This window comes from Astatotilapia calliptera, chromosome 16 (assembly GCF_964374335.1).
Source record: "Astatotilapia calliptera chromosome 16, fAstCal68.1, whole genome shotgun sequence".
NCBI classification, from domain to species: Eukaryota; Metazoa; Chordata; class Actinopteri; order Cichliformes; family Cichlidae; genus Astatotilapia; species Astatotilapia calliptera.
The window spans coordinates 31,702,659-31,719,198 of NC_137437.1; positions in this window are offsets into that span (position 1 = coordinate 31,702,659).

A 16,540-nucleotide genomic window follows, 5' to 3' on the forward strand; every position below is an offset into this window, starting at 1 on the left:
TAATTATAAAGAGAAAAATGGGGTCTTTTCACTCCCCATTCTCATGTTGCCGCAGCCCAAAGAGACCGAACTACTGTGCAAGGTTCAGGTCATAGGACAGCTGCAGTGATGACAAAGAAAGGTCTCACGGCTAAGATGCTCTCAGAGGGTTACTAAAAACACATTTGTTAAGTACCTCAGGGCCAAAAAAAAGAAAGAAATCTCCATACAATACTTTGCTAATTCCCGCTTGATTCATGTTTTACAGTTTGGAAAGATAATGAGTCCAAACAGACCAGATTTATGACCAGAGGAAATGGTTTTGAACAGTTCGCAATCAGGTTTTGGACTTCATTAAGAGTGTGAATCCAGAATAGCATGATGAGAGGCTTTCGTATGTGGCTTGATAATGATGCTTGGACAACTGTGGTGCTGAAGAATCTAAGGGTGGCAGGTTGTGGGCTCATACGCTGACTAAACATAAAACTTCCAGGTTTGGTTCAAGTACATGAAGCAGAGCAAAGCACAAAGGGGCTGACTTAATGGAATTTAACTTAGAGGGATGAGACCTGCAGCAACGAGTGCTTGACAAATGAAGAGGGGCTTTTCCCCCCAGATATGATACTGTGACTGTAAATACACAGGACCACATTCGGCAATGGCAGAAAAAAAAAAAAAATTTACAGTTCAGTCCAATGATATTTCAGTTTTATTTGACATATTCACATCAACAATTTAGAGCATTTAACCACAAAAAGTGTCAAAATCATGTCTGAGATCAGTTTCCAGTCTCTCACATAATCAACAGGACATTGACTCATCAAAAACACGGGCTACATCTGCTTTGGAGATAAAATTTGAAACTTTGCTTATGGACTTATGTGCTGAATCCAAATGACAGATGCTTCACTGTGTTTAAAAAAAATCAAATCTGGACTCATCGCTCCATCAGACCTGCTGCCACTGATTTTAGTCCTTCATTGTGAGAATCATTAGTTTAGAGATCAGTGCTTTCCTTTATGTTTACCATTTGATGCCATTTTAGGAATAATAAATTGCAACTGACTGACTCTGTACTAGAAACTGGTGTCGTTCTGCGATGTTTGTTCTCAGCAGTGTTATAGGTCACAATTTCCACTAACAAGCTCAGCTTTGTGCTGACTCATACAAATGAATCACCCACCTGTTAGCCTCTTTCCTACCACCTCTCCACTGTGTGCTTTCCAGACAACTATCACACCAGTCCTAAAATTTCAAGGATGGCAAATGGTTAAAATGTTGAGTGGTGCTTGTGCTGGTTATTGTGTTTACTGTGGTGAAAATAAGACATTGGCTTTTAAAAAAAGTTCTAAGTTATTTATACAAACGAAATAATAAATAACGAAATAATAAATAACGAAACGAAATAAACGACTTTCAACAAACCAGGAGAAATGTTTGATAGACGCTATCATCTTTTAGGGGACTGTCATCTGACACAGCCCAAGGTGCCACTAGGCTGGGTTTTGGTAGTCTTGGCAGCCCACTAGCCCAACAACAAGCCTCGGTCACTCTGAGCTCAACAGAAAAACAGTAAAAGAAGCTTTAAATGTGCTGCATGTGTGGGAAAAATTGTACACTCGTAAGTCCAGGAAGAAATATCCAGTCTTTTCAAAACGGTGGGGATAAATTCATCAGTGCGTCAAAGGAAATGGAGGAGAAACTTGTTGTGGATGGATGAAGCTTGTTTTCTAAGACGTGGGGTCAAAGTTTCTGACTTACACTCAACAAAAATATAAACGCAACACCTTTGTTACTGCTCCCATTCCCATGGGATGGACGTAGAGACCTAAAATTCATTCCAGATACACAATATAACCATCCCTCCCAAACAGTGGTCACAAATCAGTCCAAATGTGTGGTAGTGGGCACATCTGCTATATTGAGTTAATCCATCCCACCTCACAGGTGTGCCACATCAGGATGCTGATCTGACATCATGAGTAGTGCACAGGTGTACCTCAGACTGCCCACAACAAAAGGCCACCCTGGAATGTGCAGTTTTTTGCGCTATTGGGGGTCTGGGGACCCAGAACCGGTCAGTATCTGGTGTGACCACCATTTGCCTCATGCAGTGCAACACATCGTCACATGGAGTCTATCAGATTGTCAATTGTGGCCTGTGGAATGTTGGTCCACTCCACTTCAATGGCTGTGCGAGGTTGTTGGATATTCGTGGGAACTGGTACACGCTGTCGTATACGCCGGTCAAGCACATCCCGAACATGCTCAATGGGTGACATGTCCGGTGAGTATGCTGGCCATGCAAGAACTGGGACATTCTCAGCTGCCATCTGCCCTGAACAATGTGAACCATGATTCATCCGTGAAGCGCACACCTCTCCAACGTGCCAGACGCCATCGAATGTGAGCATTTGCCCACACAAGTCTGTTACGAAGACGAGCTGGAGTCAGGTCAAGACCCAGATGAGGACGACGGGCATGCAGTTGAGCGTCCCTGAGACGGTTTCTGACAGTTTGTGCAGAAATTGTTTGGTTGTGCAAACCAATTGTTCCAGCAGCTGTCTGGGTGGCTGGTCTCAGACGATCTTGGAGGTGAACCTGCTGGATGTGGAGGTCCTGGGCTGGTGTGGTTACACGAGGTCTGCGGTTGTGAGGCCGGTTGGATGTGCTGCCATATTTTCTGAAACGCCTGTGGAGACGGCTTATGGTTGAGAAATGAACATTCAATGCACGGGCGACAGATCTGGTTGACATTCCTGCTGTCAGCATGCCAATTGCACGCTCCCTCATTGCTTGTGGCATCTGTGGCATTTTGCTGTGAGACAAAACTGCACATTCCAGGGTGGCCTTTTGTTGTGGGCAGTCTGAGGTACACCTGTGCGCTACTCATGATGTCAGATCAGCATCCTGATGTGGCACACCTGTGAGGTGGGATGGATTATCTCAATATGGCAGATGTGCCCACTACCACATATTTGGACTGATTTGTGACCACTGTTTGGGAGGGATGGTTATATTGTGTATCTGGAATGAATTTTAGGTCTCTACATCCATCCCATGGGGAATGGGAGCAGTAACAAAGGTGTTGCGTTTATATTTTTGTTGAGTGTAAATAAAGGATCATGTTTTTCTAACCCTACTAACTAAAATTAATAAACCTAAAACCTCTGAAAAATAAGTTGCCAAACAAGTTATGAACCACATGAGCCCCTATGGTTGTAAATATGAATTACTGGCAATCAATTCAGTGTGTAGCTAAGGTCCGAGGACATGCTGTCAAACTCTAAATGGTTAAAAAGAAAAACAAGTAAAGCCTTTCTTAATCCAGTCACCTCTGCCTTCAAATAAATGTGGACTGAAAGACTTCCAAAAGTCAGTTTTCACAAAATCTTCCCAGCTGCAACTCCTTCGTGCCCTAACGTTAGACCTTTAACATTTGTCTAAAGAACTGTGAATAAATATGAAATATCCTGACAAAGTAGTTTAAAACCTTACACATTAACACAACTTTTCCATGGAGACGAAAGCGAGGTGTGTTCTGTTCTGTCTAAATCCGACAGCTGCACTTGGATACTGAGGGAAGTATTAGGAAACTATTAATTGGACATGAGTAGGAGCAAGAACTGTAGGCCAGGAATGGCTCTCAGTGTGACCTTTCACAAAATTACATTTATACACTCAGGGATTGGTTTTCTGCACTTCACTGGACTTTTTCTTGTGAAATATGGGCAGTCAGAGCGAACCCAGCCTTGTGACAGGTATACACAATAACACTGAGTCACTGTGAGGAACAAGCAGATTTTTAGAAGTACTTCCCTTTGTACTTCCCCTGTATTTATAACAACTTCCAAGCACCACATTCCTCACTTCAAGTACACAAAGTGATGTCCTGACAGACACAGAATCATTCGCCAGAACCTTTGTGAAACCCAGTTAAGTGAGTTAAGTAAGACATTTAACATATTAGCCCAATATGTGCCTCATAGATAAAACCTAATAGACTCTTAGTTGAGACAATGAATTAATTAACAAAATCTGCGTGCGTTTGGTATCCTTTAATTTGGATTTTTCAACCTGCATGTTTTGTTTTGCAGTGTCATTTAATCCAAACAAAGTGAAAAATGTAACAAAGCCACATTTTTATAGGGAATAATTGTCTGGTTCCTTCTGGTTAATGTTGTCTCATTGCCTGTTTACCAGCATGCAACTTGGGCTCTTGGTGTTTTTACCCCCTAGATATAAAACAGGATGACTCAGATATCTACCACAGCCTGCTTTTAATGCCCATTCCTCAGCTATATGATATCATTTATGAGATCTGATCAAGTACAATTGGTTAAATGTAGCTTTTGACTGAATTTACTGAAGGAGGGTGTGGGTGGACATCTTTGCCCCGGGCCCCTGTAGACTCTAGGATCACCTCTGCTACTGCTGAAGGGGGTTTCCAAAACAGTGAGGAAAGAAACCCCAAAAGAATCAAAATTTTTATTAGTTTAAATCATATGTGAGATTTCTTCTATAATACATTTATCAATTTTTCGAGTAAAGTAAAATGATTAGTGAAATTTTAAATGTGACAAACATGCAATATGCTTGTCTCCAACTCATGCTGGAGTCCATTTTACTCTGCTGGCGTGTAGTTTATTATGGTGATGGAATACACTTTATATTATTCTTGTCTAACATGTAATCTGTAATTTTTATGAGGAGGACTTGAAACCATATTAAGGAACAATGTGTGTTCCTCGAAATGGAATTTACTGGGTAAGAAAGCCACAGGGGGCCCTCCTACAAACTTGACTATTTGTTCTGGTCGTTGTGGGGAGATCTGTAACAGTTGGAAGAATTGTAGAGCCCACCTATGGACTGACAGCCCGAGACCAACCGGGCCTTTTAAGGGCTGCTGGGGATCCTTGGCCGTGTTCATATCAAGCACACATGGCCAGGGCAGATACACAACTGCTACACACACTGCATGTCACTAACACAATGCTGTGCCTAGAACATGAGATCACATGTTTAATGTTAGCTGAGCTAAGTCCCATTCCCTCCCTGCTGCAGCCTTTGAGAAGCCTGTCCCAGAAGAATTCTTGCAAAATAATATTAATGATGATGATGATGCAGATGATATTAACAGGAGGCAAGGGGAGGGTGATGGGGGGGGGGGAGTTGGCAGGTTTAATCACTTCCTTCCATCCCGAGTCTTGCCTGTGTGAATATTGGAGGTGGGGTGCGTGGGAGTCCGGTGTGATTGTCACCTTTTCCCTTTGACTACGGTCCATCTCAAACCGCACAGCTGGACGCACACAGGCCTTCCCATCAGCCAGCAGCTGGGCTTGTCAGCCAATCAGGCACCTGCGTGATTACCAACAGCTGGAAAAGTAAAACAGACTGCTGAGAGGACGGGGTCGAGGGAGGCTCTGTGGTGTGTGGTGGTGATGGTGAGGGAAAGGGGCAGAAAGAGGCAGCTAAAGAAAGAAGGAAGGAAAAAGAGGGAGCATGAACTGAAGGCTTGCTAAGAGAACAAAAAAGAAAGACAAATGAGCAAAACAGTGACATCTAACAAAGTAGGGCATTGTGGTGTTTTTTTAATATGTTTCTTTATGTTTTCACAAAAATCACATTGTGCTCTCACAGATGTCCTTTATTGCTATGTTGTGGGATAATTATGTGAGGTCACACATTTGAAGGGTGAGGACCCCTCAATATGAAACACATGCATTGGCCTTTTGGGTGTAATAAGTATTTGCTTGAGTTAATAAATTGGTGACAACAACTTGGGCTATGTTCATGGATGCTCAGACATTCTGTCCCTTTTTGAAACCATCATACTTTCATCTCACTATGCATGAGTCATGCATGCCTTTTACAAGCATGGATGGCACAGGGGTGAACTTCATTTCAAAGGCTACAACCGTGTTCGCCTGTCGCTGCCTGGATGAACTGGAAATAAAAAAACAGCCTGAACTCTGAGTACCCTGAAGAAGCTGATTGCTTTTGCCATCCTCCTGGCTCAGAATGGTCTGAGGCTCAGCGTTTCCCCCCTGATCTCTTGCAAACTTTTGTTTCCTTAAAGTGCATAATAAACATAACACGTCTGCTTCGCTTTCAAGGTCTTAGCCATAACATAGTGAGTGTTTTAACGACACTTCTTTCAATTGTCAGATAAAGGCAGCACTTTCACCTCGCAGCGGCTTTCTGAACTGTCTTGGTTTGATTGTGCTTCCTCTGCTTCAGCTCTGAAATCCTCTGCGGTTATGAGAACATTCATCACTCTCGCTCAAACAGCTTTAAAGCTTTCCAAGGGGAAGGAAGGGGAACCTAGAGTCAAGCCAAGTGAATAATGGGGAGTTTCTTTTCTTTTTAATAATCAATACTATATTTTAGCAAATTTCCATGTCCTGCTTTCTGTAACCTAAAAGACAGTTTTGTTTTTTTGATGCTTATTTATTTTTGTTTTTAAGGCTAATTAACTCATAGTACTGTCCAGGCATTTTTGCTTTTTCTGAGCCGTAAGTGACCTTATTTGCAAAGTTATTTGCTGTGCGGTGAATTTGTTGGTCCTTGAAAAGCTGAACTTCTCTCAACTCTAATAGTGAAAGCAACGCAAATCCTTGGATCAGTTTAGCATCACATGACGTCACTTTGTTCCAAGTGAATGAGACATATGTGTGACCCTTCCTTACTGAGCTATGGTTATTTTGATATGCACAGAGCCCATCTCCTTCAGTAGATTTGGCCTGATTACATTCCTGGGGAGGTATCACAGAATAAGTGAAAGAAAAGTTCTCTAATCTTTAATTGCCCGGATGGTTATAAAGAAATTAAGTAGAAGGGTTATTTATTTTTATTTTTGTTAAAAAGGCGTCTTAGCACAATCTGAAAAGCTATTTTGACCTTTTTGAACTTCAGCTGTTAAGATGCCTCCCAACACTGAGAGCGCTCCTGAACAGCTTTCCACCCTAAATCAACTGGACAGCATCTCTGACTTACATGCAGACATACTTCAGGTGTTTCGAACAATGACGGCAAAGGCTCCAAAGTAACGCAGACGATGAAATACTGACGCTTCCTGTCATCGTTTCCTTTAAGTCAAGGCGCTTGAAGGGTTAAACCTTTCAAGCCTAGAAAAATCCAGTATAGGGGTGAGATGAAAGCTGCGGAGAGGAAGAAGACACAGTGGCAGGACAGCAGCCGTTTTTCCTGTATGCATGTAGTCTGGATGTAAACACAGCTGCTGGTTAGGAACTCATGCATGGCCCGTATACTATCTAGGTGTAAGAAATGAACTTTGCCCCGGCAATGAGCCCACTCCTGCTGCAAAAATGAATTCCAAGTCATGCCAAGGGGACGGGCTTTGCGTATGAGGCAATCACTTATGTCTGCTTTGCCTTTGTTTTTCCCCAACCCACGCCTTGGCTCACATGTATTATTCTTATATATTCTTTCAATCCCCACAGCACGCCACCCAGATCAGACCATCTGGCCTTTAAGCATAGAACGAACAAAGCAAGACCATTAGTGAAGGAGAGAAAACAAGGGGGGCGAGTAGGGCTTTGCAATTTTAAAGACAGTCCTAATGCCACTCTGTGTTTTTACTGTGGAGTGTACCACGGGTGAATGCTTTAAATCAGGTAACTTTTCAGCAGCATTAAGGGATGACATCATTGCTTTTGAAAAGAATGACTCACTGGCTAAGAGTTCACCACCATTACCCCCCTCAGTATCCCAACCCTCCAAGCAGAAGCATGGCATAACACGTGCGTTTTTCTGCTTACTGTAGACGGTGTGTGAAGTAGACATGCAAGTAATGGCGATAAAGCGGAGAATGACTCAGAAGAAAAAGGCACAAAAGCAGGGGCAGGAAACAACAATAAAGACAAGAGAGATAAGGAGGAGGTAGTTAGAGGAAGGAAGGGTGGAAAATGGCTCCGAAAGGTGTAATAATAAAAAATATAAGAGGGCAAAAGCTAAGAGGAAAGATGAAAGAGTGGTCAGTAGGTTTTCCCACGACGCTTCGACTCTTAAAACCTGAGAAAGAAAACTGTGTGAAGCTGGAGGAACATGAGGGCAGCTCTCAGCAAGATCCGGTATATCAAAACAGCAAGGACGGCATAACATCCAAAACAAATCCAGCACACAATCCTGCTGCAACATTTAAAGCAAAAGAGAGCCGGATCAAGAGAATGGATGGTTACCACAGATTGGTAATCCCTCAGAAGTTTCATAAATGTTTTGGTTTTCGGTTTATTGTGTCTTTTTGGCTGCCGCTCCGTTTGCTTCATATTGTTTTGTGAAGGAAGATGCTGAGCAAAGACCAACACTAATCCGAAAACACAAGATGTTTCACGGGAAATTAAATAATGTGGCCACTCCGTGCTCACCTTCCCAGAAATCCGGGTTTATCTTGTGTTGAATTCACAAGAGCATAACAGTGCTGGTAGAAACCTGTGCTTGATGTGAATAAATAAATAGCTGATTAGTTTAGCTCAGCCAGTAACGGAAAATCCCCGATCCCCAAAAGACTGCAGTGTACAAGGGGAGTCTAACATTGCTTATGATTGATTATGGAAAAATAATAATAGCCAAAAAATTTTTTATGGATACTGATGGAAAAGCAACGTGTTTTGCAAGCGATGCCTGCACACTCCCATGAGTACACGTCAGTTGTGTGCGAGACTGAGGCTTCGAGCTTAATAAGAGGCGTGAATTTAAAGCACATTTATTTTTATTTGGTGTCACCCACAACTTAGCAAGTTTTCCATTTTAAGCAACTGCATTGTTTATTCATTCAAGCTTTTTGAGGCATGCGCAAGTTTACTGGTGGTGGTAGGGTTACATAAATTTTGTCAATTTCTTCTTTTTTTTTTTTTTACAAATTTTATCCAGGAAAATATGACTCAGATTGAAAAATCTGCTCTGCAAAAGTGTCCTGGTAACGGCAGACAGCAGTAAGCACAAATGTACACAGCAAAAACACACGAGATGAAGAGTAAAATACAAAATCACACACATCTTAACTGAGCAAACTTAAAACAACACAATCAGTAACTGTTACTGTCATCGCGCCAAGCAGGATCAGCAATGTTCAGGCATGATGGTTTGAGCCTGGAGTAAACTGCCTCCAGGTTATTTAAAATGACCTTTAATTCGTTCTTACATTTGTCAACAGCTCTCTAACATTATTTGATTTCGCAGTTCATTCCAAGTGTAGGGAGTGGCATATTTTCTCCACTCATTACAAGCTTTTGGGATAGTTGGAAAGAACGTGACTTGGGAACAAAGACTGTAAGTTCCCATACTTTAGTGGATGTTGGTCAGTTAGTGATATGAGAGACTCTAGAATAGACTGAAGTATAACAAGAGCATGCAATGTGCAGTAGTAGAAAAGATCTGGAAGGTTTATAAGTAATCTCAGTGGTCCATCTTGCATAATACTTGATGTAATACGTGATGCGCATGCATACAAATGCCATCACCATAATCCTTTGGGATCCTTATAAATAATGAATATGGTAGTAAATAAGTGGTAGCAAATATTCTCCTTTTGTGTCAATAGAAGGTGGAACTTGATTTTTGTTTTAAGCTCATTTTCTTGACTAGTTGCTGATAAAAAAAAAAAGGAGCGAGTCACTGATTAAAATGATTTGTGTTGGGACTCTAACGCCGTCTCAGGGCTCTCATCTAGGTTCAGCTCATGTTTCAGAAGTGAACTTGGTAAATATGTTTTTGCAAAGTGCAATTAAAAGAAAAAATATCCAAATAAAACTGGAAGTTGGTGTTCAGCCAGTCTAAAAACCACCCACTTTGTGGCAGTTTGCAGTAGAAGCATTGCAAAGTGGCACAAGGTGGTGCCTCCTTCCTTTTTTGTTGCAGAGAGCTCAGAATTGTACATGGAACAGGCAGAGATTCTCAGAAATCCCTAGCGACTGTAAACCTGCATAATATCATCAATGAAGTACTCTATACAGAACCACCAGCATGGAAATGTCCATTCCCATGTCCAACAACTGTCTAACCTAACAAGATATCCTGGGCTAACGCTATGTATGCTACTATAGCCACACAGCAGTGCTAGCATGGGTGTATTGGTTAGTCCACTGATGTTAAAAAATCAAACTGGGCACGCTGAATGGTTAATTTTTTCATTTTAGCAATCAGTTTGTCTGGGCTTTTGAGATCTTTAACACAATGACTGACTACCAACCAGTAATAATCCCTTTTAATTTTCCTTGCTAGCAAATTTAAGCCAACGTGCCAATATTGAAATCTGAGAAGAAGAACATGTGATATCAGATAAACTGCGTTTATAGGATCCTTAGTTTAGCTGTTGACTCAAGAGTGTTTTTTTTACTCTAGTGAATACTAATAGTAATTACTGCACATATTCTTCTGGGGCGGAAGTGGGTTGCAAAGCAGTTTTCAGAAGTGCAGCAACTGGGGACGAGATAAAGAAGCTTAAGTGAAATATTCTATACGAGATTTGTCAATTTAAATATGAACCCGAAGCATCAGCTGATGTGATCATGCACTCAGATCTGCGGCAATGCGACTGAGCTCAACTTCACGGGCTGCCTGAACTATTGCGTGTTCGATAAAAAACATTCGTGCGCAAACATGCTGGCAAACAAAACACTGAAACTAACTGGAGCTCTGCCCTTTTAAGATTTATATAGTTAGAGCATATGCTCAAGACACACAGCATGAGAAGATAGGATCGTTTTACCAAGAAAGGCCAGGATAGGTGAGAAGGAGTACAGGACCCACAGTAAAATTAATGGGGTAGAAATTCATTCAGGGCCGCAAGTTTGACCTAGAGTTAACCTCTTAACTCCGAAGGCCTCCCACTAGATGAACAACACTAATTTAGAGCTACGATTACTCATGGTTAAGAGAGATGCTAAGACATAATTGACTGTGGTGAAACACAATATGAATAGATTGTTTTATTATAGCAGCTGGCAGAAAGTAAGGGCAATAAGGGTTGAATGACTAAGCCTCTTGAGCTGAGATTAGGCCTCCATCTCCTCATCCTTGTCATGGATGTAAATTACTCTGCTCCCACATTAAGGGAGGCTTGTGTAATTGCTCATCTTATTCAGCGGGTGAGGTGGGATAAAATGTTCATGTTGGCCAAAAGTTAAAGAAGTGAGCATGTGTTCCTGAGAGCAGGCAGCATGTGGTTTGTGGTAACTCTGATGGGGAACATTATCTGTTTGTGCCAGCTCCACATTTCTCAACATAAAGTTTGGGTTTCGAGTTACCAGACAAGGTGAGAAGGGTTTTTGTAATTCAATGCCCCTGGACTCGGTCCACATATTTGAAGTAACCTACACTGCTCACGTTTAATCCTTCTCAGTTAAGATTGTAATAAACGGCCTTGGCTTGCATCACTTTAGTCAATCAAGTTTATTGCCACAAAGGTTCATGATGAGGATAGCAAAAACGTAATAATATGGTCTGCAGCAAATGATTTAGAAACATAGTGCGGCCAAAGATCTTATGCTTTAACTCATCCGATTTCTGTCAAATGTAACAGATATTCAGTCAAATCACTCATCATTCATATCGCCTGGAATCTGTTCACTATTATCCCACACAACAAAATATATTTACCATGTATCACACTTTTATTTTCACAGTGTAATTATTTAATATTTAACAGTGCAAACTAAGATGCAGTACTGTGTTATCTTACACATAGTGGAGCCTCAGGGCAAGGCTGGACTGGGACAAAAAATCGGCCCGGGCATTTTGACTGGAGACCGGCCCACCAGGATAAAGATTGAAAATGTGACGTCATTCAGGGGTAAAACCGCAAAGGGTTCTGGGAACTTGTGGCAAGAGGTACTAGCGCACGCAGGCTTTCAATTGAACTCAGTTACACAGCGATAAAAAGAAACCCAAAAAATGGCAAGAAGCTGTTGTATTATTAACTGCAATAGCCGGTCGCATGACAGCCACGGGAAGCCGACGGGTAAAGAGATCGTTTTGTTTTATCGGATTATGTCGTTGAAGAGAAATTTTTTAAGCCATGTTTCCGAAGTAAGAGCCACGGATGGTCTGGATATACCAAATATAACGTCTCAGAACACTCCAGCTCACATGTTAGTCTGCTCCAAGCATTCCCACAAAGGTCAGAGTTTTGTAGTAGTTAATACGTCATTTTTCTTAACATAATTAGTGATATAGGTTACAAGCAAGTCTGGCGCTGAACAGAAATTGTCGCGCTATGCTCCTTTGTTTATTGTGCATAAATAGTGAATTGTCCTGACACAATATTGCGCTTCGCTTCTGTTATTACCATGGTACATTGACAAAAACATATACTTTTATTCACAGGATAAAACAGTTGTTTTGTATCACTAATTGTCCAGTGCGATTACAGCATACAATATTATTGTCACTGCTACATTTCTGTAATGAACCAGAAATTATTTCCACTACTAATTAATTACCGTTGAGCTCAAAGGTCCTATTAATAAACGGTTAACGAATGTGTATTTATGAAGACGATTTGTGAGACTGGTAAACTTACCTTTGTTCGTATGATGGTCTTTCGTTCTACACGGTGCATTTCAAGATCCTGTACCCATCCGTCGGTAAACTGTACCTGGGCTTGTTGCAGTGACCTGAAGTTACTAAACTTCATGAGTGTATGCACTCACTCCAAGAACCGTATAATTATAAATCTGAGCGTGGTGAAAGTTGGGCAACACGCTAACCTCTTTTGTCCACTCTGTGTGCTCCTAAGGGTCTGACCCTTTCACTCCTTTGATTTTTTCCTCGTATCTTTTCTTTGTCTTTTCGTCGAGTCTGTCTTTGTACGGACCGGCATTGTTCTCCTTTTGTTTTGTACATTCCTTTTTTGTGCGTCAAAGAAAAAACAAGAAGGCATTGGAACCGGAGAATGAACGTTTTGCGGTGCTGCAAATGCTTGCATTTGATGCGGTACTTGGATTGTTTTGCCACGAGTTCCCGGCATGCAATGCGCAAAAATCACGTGATTGCTAAACAAGGGGGAGGGTCCATCCGGCCTCCTCGGCTGTAATTGGTCCAGCCCAGAGTCGATCATGACCAATTGGCCAATCCAACACCTTTCATTATATATACCCTTCCTAAAAAAAAAAAAAAAATCCATCGGCCCATAACAACAAAAAATCGCCAGCGGCCCACCGGGCAAATGCCCGGTATGCCCGATGGCCAGTCCAGCTATGCCTCAGGGGCTCCGGTTTCTTCCACAGTCAAAAACATGCAAGGTTAATTCTCCTGTCACCTTCCCCATGATGGGGGCACTGGTTTGTGAGTGGTATATTTTATTCTCATATGACGACTGCTTCAGAAAATGAATAACTGTATTTACATAACGTCAAATTATTGCTCTGACATCCATGTAAATATCATATATCTGTGTGATATGATGATGATCTTAAGTGAGAATTCAGCTACTACAGAAAAACATGTCCTATCATTAGGTCTGTGTCCTGCTGGTCAGGTTTTCTCCATGTGGCCTGAATGTAGACACTTAATCCAGCTGAACGACTTCTTTCTCAGTTTGTACTTGCACTCGGGACCAGCAGAGTCAACCATGTGTTAGCTGGATTGCTTTGAAAGCTATAGCAACCAAGTAATCTAAATATAGCCCAATAACACGCTTTAAAATAAAGAAAGATGCTGTATGTGGTGCTTTGCAAAATACACATCTGGATCCTTATGATTTCTCCAAAGCAAACATTACACAGTTCAAAACAGTGACATCATCAGCAGTGAGTATCCAAACGGTTTAGGGCTTCATCTTTTAGTGTTCCAGTTCAAGTCAGTCTGAATGAAATATATAACAGTCCTAATGCCCCAAACCACAATCCATTTCCCAAGTACTAGAGTGAGGGTTATGCAGTCAAAGTACTTAATTTCTGATTTATTCATCTTGGGAACATTGTGTTAGTCTGTACACAGGGTTGTATGAAGAAAAAAAAAGTATAAAAAGGAATATTTTGTTTGCTTGCCGGGAGATGTGCTTACCACTTTAAATTTAGTGTGGTTAAACGCTCTCTTGTGCCATTCTGTTATGATAAGTGGTGCTGAAAAGCATTATTGGCATCCAGAGGCTTTTAAAAGCACCCTGAATCACCACTGGTTAGCATACGTATTAAAATAGGTCACGACAGTGATAGGGGAGTTGAACTCATCAGAAAAATGCTGCCTTTCTACCCCCTCAAAGGACATATTGGTTTGGTTTCACAAGTGCGTAAAGCAATGAGGAGAATACAATCTGTAATTGTTCTGTCAGTTTTATTTGTAAGCAGCTAACCAGGACTGAGTTGGCTGCACTTTCTGTTATCTAATATCCTTTATGGGCACATCAGATGATGAAATCTTAAAATTGTAGAATTCTGGTTACAGCACAGTTCAGAGTGGGGGAGCTGCCACCAACATGGTCGGACCGTCTATTTGACGAGAGAACTCTGGGCTAATGGAGTTGAGACTCTTCCTGCTGTTGGTTAATAAGACTTCTCTGCTTAAAACCTACCTAATACAGCAAATAAGAAACAAAACAAAACAGTAACCTTTTAGTGACTAGTAAAACTTGTGATTGCCTCAAATTTTTTCACACTTGGCGACTGATTGGAAGTAGCTGTGGTGACCACCTGTTTGCCCAGAAGCCAAAACACCAAGTCAGACTGACTTTATTCACTCTCACACAGATTTGTAAAGGTTTGCATATAATCACCATCGAATTTATAAACACAGACAGATGCCAACACGTTCCAGTCAGCTGGAGTCAGTCTGTGACTTTGAGTGCTACTTGTCTGTGGTGTGTCTCATTGCATCAAGGCGCTCGACTCAAGTGGCTGTTTTCTGGTTATGTACTAAATGCTTTGGTTTGCCATTAAATTGATGTCCTTCAACAACTACATCACCATTTGTGGATGAGTTTCTGTTTTTAAATCGTTGAATGCATCTTGTTAATATGAATTTCTGTGTATGAAGACTGCAGCAGATATGAAGTTTTCCCCTATTTGTCACAGTTATTCACCATGTTATAACAAATATATTGTACTGTATGGACTTGCTAACTTGACCCCACGTGACTGCAGATGGACACGTCTCATTAGTGTTTTCCTCTTAATGCACCAAAGTTGCTTTGACCACTGACTGAGAGGTCTTTGACCCAGTCCCCATCTTTGAAGCAATCATTTCACTTCAAGTACACGGCTACAATTTAATTTTATTCCTTCTGTGGTCTCCACTCACCATTTTACCTCAAGCAAGTGCAGCATAAGTGTGCAAAGAAAAAAGTTTCAGGTTTAAATGATCTGCTTACAATTACAAGAACACCAGTTTTTGATAGTTATGCTTCACAGTGCATTAGATGGTCAGCTAATGCACTGTGATTCAAAGAGAGGGCCAGGGCATCTGCTAAACCTTATACCGTTGTTAATGTGCTGTATCTTTTGGCCATTAAAATTGATTTTTAAAATTATGATGTATGCAAAGCTTTGTGAAGATGGTATCCTACCTCTCTCTGCGTCCTATGGTATATTTATATAGTCACGAAGGTACAATCCTATCGGCTAATCCACCTACCAGCACTTCTGAAGCTCACTGATAACCATATTAGATCGAGGAGCTGGCAAGCTAGCATAGCAACGTCTAGGTGTGGCATTCAAAATAAATTTGCTAATGAAGACAGAGTTGATGTGCCGTTTCCAATACTCGTGATATGTAACACAGTCACGGCTTCCTGACATGCTTCTGACCTCATGGTGGGAGAGGATGTAGATGAGCAGAGGAAGAAGAGGAAACAGAGCCACCGCCCACTCACAGGCTTCCACAGAGCTCCTAGGGCTGTTATCAAATGTCCAGCTGTGCCATTCAACCTCAGAACAGCTCTGCTCTGCTCAGTGTTTAGTTTTCTGGGTCAAAGGTTGAGCTAAGTTCTCTAAATATTTTATGGACATAGAGGCATAAAGGGAGCATGAGCAAGCATGTACGCAGATGTCTCAGGATGATTAGAACAAGATCCCAGTAAAGATGAAAAAGGAAAAACAATATTTTATTCAAGGTCATGTGATTGAAGACTAGCACACGCAGATTTACAACAAATGACCTAAAGGATAAATTTGTATGCATGAAGGCTAAAGGAAGAAGAAGTCAGGGAAAGAACTGCAGTGTTAGAAAAGATAAATAACGCGATAAAAAATATTAAGCAGTCATTTCTTTTACTAAAATATGATTTTTGATTATTTAGGTTGTCTGGAAAAGAACGAGTCCATCTTGGACTAACAAAAAAGAAAACATGCATTGCCAGAATAGTAGTCAAATTGATGCAATGTTACCAATTTAAAAACGTTTAATTGTGCAGTGCGGATCTTGAAATAACAAAACCTGCACTTTGCTTTGCTCTCTGGGCGACGGGACCTTGAAAACCTTTCGGTAAACTTGACATGAGAACTGTGTAATGTCTGCAATTGTGGATTAAACATTTGCGTCTTTGTGGGTTTGCCTCCAAAATACACTTGACTCACCTCTTGGAGATGGTGGGATACTATCCCCC